Raw genomic sequence first — 6,679 nt, forward strand, 5'->3', positions numbered from 1 at the left:
ACAATTACTGGGGCTGGTGCAGCCGGGCGATTGGTTTACACACCATCGACCTGAAGGACGCTTACTTTCATGTCGAAATTGTTCCAAGACACAGAAAGTATTTGCGTTTTGCCTTCCAGGGGATAGTGTTACGGTAGAGCGAAGGAAGCAGGACCCAAATGCAGATTAAACTGATTATACCTTTATTTCAAGGATAACAAATAGAACTTGGACAGACAGAACACTCACCGGTGAACACAGTCAACAACAAAAGACGAACCAACACTGAACACAGGAAGAGACAAGACTAAATACAGGGAGGGGTAATCACAAGACGAGAAACAGCCGGGCAGGGGAGGAGAAACACAAGGGCGACAGGTGAACACAATCAGACAATTAGACACACCAGGGAAACTAACGACAGGGGAAATACACAGGAAGAAGGACCAGACAATATACAAGGAGGAAAACACCCATAACCAGACATACAAAACTACAAACGTGACATAACATGAGAATCCTGACAGATAGCCTACGAGTACAACAGACTGCCGTTTGGCTACTCCCTATCCCCACGCACGTTCAGCAAATGTGTGGCCACAGCGCTTCAGCAGCTTCACGAACATGGCATGAGGGTTTTCTTTTATCTGGACGACTTCATAGTCATGGCCAGGTCCAGGGAATGGGCAATGTTTCACACAGCCCAATTCTATTCAAATATTTTTATTGAGAAGAAGCATACAATGTAAGCAGTAGTACATATTCTTTGGGGTGGAAATCATGCTTCCCTTTTTCCAACATAGAAGACAAACATAACAGCCAACAAGAAATAATAAGGAAGAAAAAACATAGCATGACAGGAATAGCATGATTAATGCCATACCTAATTTGAGTGGGAAAGAACATACAAAAAAAAAAAAAATCTAATGAAAAATAAAAAAATTGTGAAAAACAAAAAACTGTGGTGCAGGTGAGCCCAGATTACCCCCCCACCCTTCCCTCCCCGAGCAGTGCCACCAAGCCATTAAAAACGATTGTTTGTGCAATGCATTTCAGCTGACCATCCCTCTTATTAATGAAACCATTGGACCCCACGTCCTTTCAAATTCCCCCAGTCTATCTTTTAGGATATATTGAATTCTTTCTAAATGCAGATTATCAGTCAAAGCCGTAATCCAAGTTTTGAAACTGGACACTTCCTTTGATTTCCATAACAGGAGAATATGTTTCTTTGCACACAGGAGGCCATAGGACAGGAGATGAAGTTGTGCATTTTGAAGTGTTACATTGTTCAGATGTGCCCAGTATCACTAACACTGGATCTGGTTGGACTTTAAATGCCTTTGAAAATAATGGAAATATTGCGACCCAAACGTTCTGTAATTTAGGGCATAGCACATAGCTATGAAGTAAGTCTGCCTCTGATTGTTCACATTTATCACAGGTTGGTGACAATTTGGGGTATATTCTATGGAGTTTTACTTTAGAGTAGTGCAACCTATGTACAATTTTGAACTGTATGAGGCAGTGCCTGGCGTTAAGGGAACAGATACTCACATATTTGAAGGCCTCGTCCCAGGTGTCCTCTGCTATTTCCTCACCAAACTCTTTTTCCCAGTCTTTTTTTATACATTTTGTATCAACTTGTCCATAGTCTTGCAGTGCGTAATATATAAATGACACTGTGTGTCTCTCTGCTAAACAGTCTATCAGACAGTGGTCAAGCTGCAGTCTCAAAGTCATGTAGGTGGGTCCTCACATAATGCCTAATCTGGAGGTATTTAAAGAAATCCGCCCTAGCCCGCCCATACTTTACCTGAAGCTGCTGGAGTGATGCAAATGTACCACGGATGTATGAATCACAGACGCTACCCACTCCTAACTCTCTCCATCTTTCAAAGGTTCCATCCATAATTGAAGGGGTAAACTATGGGTTTGATGATAGGGGAACATTGAAGGACAGGGCCCTAAGTTTAAGTTGTTTTGTCATTTGTCTCCAAATCTGAATGGTATTATGAATAATCGGGTTATTATTATAGTATGACTTTTTAAGATGCACGGGACACATAACTATGGCACCAAGAGAGGAGGGTAGGCAGTCTTCTCGTTCCAAGTAAATCCAGTCTGCGAGTACAACTGTCTCGTCTAACCAGTAGGAGACACAACGAATATTTGCCACCCAGTAATAGCGCATAAAGTCTGGCAGAGCTAGCCCCCCTTTTGTCTTAGTCTTGCACACATGACCTTTCTTAATCCTATGGGATTTATAGTTCCAAATAAAGGGGAGAATTATCTAATCTAGTTTTGTGAAAAAGGCTTTCGTGATATATAAAGGTAAGTTCTGAAAAAGGTATAACAGCTGAGGGAGAAAGATCATCTTCACTGCGTTGATCCTACCTAGTAAGGAGATTGGTAGTGTTTTCCAAAACTCTATTTTTGTCTTAAATGCATCTAGAATCGCCAAAAAGTTTGCGTCAAATAGCGAGTCAAATTTGTTTGTGATCTCTTTTCCTAGATAGGCAAATTTTTCTGAAGCCAATTTGAATGGAATGCTCTCTAGCTCGCTTTTGTCTTTACAGTGTTCAGGCATCACCTCGCTTTTGGTCCAATTGATTTTGTATCCAGAAAAAGAGCTAAACAGTTCGATGGTCTGTAATAGAATAGGAACCGAAGACTGTGGTTCCGTTATAAACATCAAAATATTGTCCGCGTATAGTGAGATTTTATTTGTAGTGTATTTTGTATTGTAGCATGAATTTCTTTGTTGGCTCGGATTGTTTCGGCCAAGGGCTCTAATGCAAGAGCAAACAGTAGAGGAATAAATGCACATCCCTGCCTTGTTCCCCTGTGCAGGTTAAATGGTTCTGTGATAGTCCGGTTAGTGCGGATTCTAGCATTTGGATTGGTGTAAAGCAACTTAACGGTCAGTGTATGTTTTGGTCATTGGATTTTCTTTTCACAAATGGAAATTCAAAAACAAAAAACGACCGGATATTTGATTTTCGTTTTAAAATTGAAAACCAAAATTGAAATACAAGGCGTTTTTCTTTATCATGGTCAAAAAGGGATTTACTAAACTTAAACTGGATGATTTTCATTTTCTACTTCTCAAAACAAAAAATAAAATTACTAGAAAACAGAAACAAAAAAACTACCCTTTTTTAATTCTGCTACCGGAAGTTACCTTACAAAATAAGAGCGCAGACGAAAATCACGAAAGTGATTTCAAAACAAAAGCACTCGTAGTAACAAATATTTTTGTCCACACGTTCTTTATAAAACTGACACTGTTGGACTCGGTACTAATTTGACTGCTACTGTTACACCACTCAGACCGCAAGGGTATTATAGTTGTAGAAAACTTTCATTTATTAACTTCCACAAGGCACATGTGCAAGATATCAGCATCTCAAACGATCTCAAAGCACAACACACAGACACATTTCTTCTGTTCATCTCCAGCATAAAACAATAATGAACCATCATGCGATCTGCCCCCTTGTGGTATAAACATGCATGTACAGGTAGACAACCTCAACCTTATGGGTGCTACACTACCAGAAATGAAATGAAGTACTTTTACTGTGTACTTTGTGAGTAATCCTCTATCAGAGTCCCCTCCATAGTAGTCTACATAATGCATGTTTTTCTGTTATCTTTGATGAATGATAAAAACACAATGTTACCATTAGTTTGTTGTGGCGGTCCAGCATAACACAACAGGAAAGAATGAAACAGAGAGGAATCAATAAAACACAAACACAGACATAGCTGATCAGTAATTATTATTTAGTTGTTGCAACAAACAAACAAACAAACAAACAATAATGGGAAGTACATCACCTGATGCCACAGCGGAATCGGAAATGCCCCCCCACAGCAACAATCATACAGCATATATAGCCACTGCAATGAACACACACACATTTTCCTTAAGCATGTTTAACGCATACACATTTTATCATGCAGCCTACCACACAAATTTCACAAGCTATACTTGTATATGTTTAAATGTCATCGTTGACATCTTTGGTAGTAGTTAACAAACAAAAGGTGAACTGTTTTTTATAACCTGAGGCCTTCTCTGAACTTCCTCTAACCTCGGTGTAACCACCCTGTGTAACCACCCTGCCTGAGTTCCTCACACAGACAGGAAGCTCGACGTATATTTCAGACCTGTAATTCTGATGCTGCTCTGCTGCAGACCGTAAAAAACCTGAAAATATATACGTTGAATTTAAAGGCCTGGGGCCTTTACTACGAAGCTGGTTCAACCTAACCTGGATATGTTTGAGTTAGCCGGTTGGCCTAACCCAAAACATACGCGTTCTCGCTAAACGGTCCTACGACACGGTTTATCAAGTGGATCGCTCAAGCCAGCCGTGCCCTATCTAGTTAGGTGTGCGTTCACATGAAAGGGGTGGTATTTGGAGCATTCGACCAATCACAAACATGGACAAGCGTACTGACAGCGCAGCGTCATATTTCTCGAATGAAAAGTCAACTATAATATTAGACAAATATGAAGACGTTAAACTTTAAACATCCATGACTTAAACACTTTATCCAGGATCAAAGCCACATAGCTGCACCTGCAAGGTGAATACAGCTGGTAAAAGAAAAAGGTTTATGATATCAATGCCCCGTCTAAGACACGATCTGACTTTAATTACATTTGACTCAAGTGTTTCGTCAACTTAATGTGTTGCTTAAAATAATACTTCTTCATACAGTATGTGACACTGTGAGTATTGCACGGCAAGATACGGCTCAGCTGACTCAGATAAGGAAATAATGATACATTATGATTAGGGCCGGCACTTTAACGCGTTAATTAAGATTAATTAATTACACAAAAATTAACGCGTTAAAAAAATTAACGCATTTTAATCGCACTTATTTTTGCCCTGCGGAACGTTTCTCACTGGATGAGTTTCAGGCGTACCGATTATACTGGAGCACCAACTAACGTTCATGACTTCAGACAACAACAAACCACAGTGAACAATAGTCAAACATGAACGAAGAAGCTGATGAGACCGCTTTGGTTGGCACCCGTGGATGGGACATTTTGTTTTAAAAACGGACGGATGGAAGCGTCGATAAGAGCACGGTTGTATGCAAATTATGCAAAAAGGAATTTGCATATCACCGCAGCACATCAAGCCTCAAGTATCACCTCAATGCAAAACATATAGCAGCTAGCGTGGAAGCTAGCGTGGACGTTAGCCCGACTCCGAGTACAAGGACCCACACCATAGTTGCCCTCAGAAATCGGGAGCATTTCAAAATGCACAATTGGGGGGGGGGGGGGGGGGGGGGGGCGCGGGGGTTCTAGTGGATCGCCGGAGCTGTTAGATTAACATTAACATGCTTATTGTAGTTGTAAGTGCACTGCCTTGCGGCCTGTAGCACCGTCCTTGATGGAGCATATGTGTGGACTGGACCTGCATTTTACAGGAAAGGAGTGAGCAGAGAGTAGAGCAGTTGTCGATTCTTGTTCTGTTTTCTGTGAATATCTGCCTCACCCTCTCAGACTTTGAGTGGCGCGCGCTACTAAAGAGACGTGTTACCATGGAAACCAAACAATGGTGTAGCTGTATTAAAGTCCGAGTGGAAACAGTCGTGTGTAAATCTGATTTTGTCAGAAATCGGGAGAAATGCGGGAGAAATATGACCCCGGGAGGAAACCGGGAGAGGGCAGTGAAATCGGGAGTCTCCTGCGAAAATCGGAAGGGTTGACAAGTATGACCCACACTCAACCAGATGACTGGTTTCAGGGCCAGGATAACTAAGTCCACGTCTGAAAAAATAACCAGCTCACTGGATTGCACTCGACTGTAGACCACTTGGAGTGGTAGAAGAGAACTGGCTGCAAAAGGTACTACAGATTGCATCGTCTGACACAACATATTAGCTGCCATGCAGAAAGACAGTGACAAAAAGAATCCAGCAGCTTTATGACAATGAAAAGGAAGATAAAGAGAATTTATTGGAGAAAGCCATATGTGTTGCCCTGACTGGGGATCATTGTACCTCGGTAAGCAATTCAAATTACCTCTGTGTGACGGCACACTTTATTGACATCTTCTCACTGTTCTCAGGTCAAATATTTATACGCGATTAAAAATGCGATTAATTTCGATTAATTAATTACAAAACCTCTAATTAATTAGATTAATTTTTTTAATCGAGTCCCGGCCCTAATTATGATGTGATATGCCGCAGACTGTACTGTTACTTTGATCCGGTTACTTATGTTGTGGCAGATATTTAAGTAAGCTTTCTTAACGCAAATGTTATAATAGTCAGATTGCTCTGAAGATGGGAGGTGATATTCGATAAATGTTCACGTTCACAGTCAGTTGATTCTTGCCGGCCGTCTTTCCTGCAACGGCAGTTTTTCTGTATTGCCTTTCTCCTGTAATGTGACTTGATCGCTTTAAACTCCGCACACGGAGCTCTGAAAGGTCAGCAGGCAGTGCTTTCACTGAGTTGATCTCTTAGCCTGCAACCTAACCTGCTCCGGGGCAGGTTAGCCGCTCAGCATAAGTTACCATGGAGATCTAGCCTGCTAAAAAGAGAACCAGCTTTTCCAATGTTCTTTTTCGGCATTTTACAACGGGATTTTCTCCTTTTAGTGTCACAGATCTAATAGATTTTTTTTCCAAACGTCAATTGGAAGAGAAGCAATCCCATA

The sequence above is a fragment of the Notothenia rossii genome, assembly GCF_949606895.1.
Source record: "Notothenia rossii genome assembly, chromosome: 8".
NCBI lineage: Eukaryota > Metazoa > Chordata > Actinopteri > Perciformes > Nototheniidae > Notothenia > Notothenia rossii.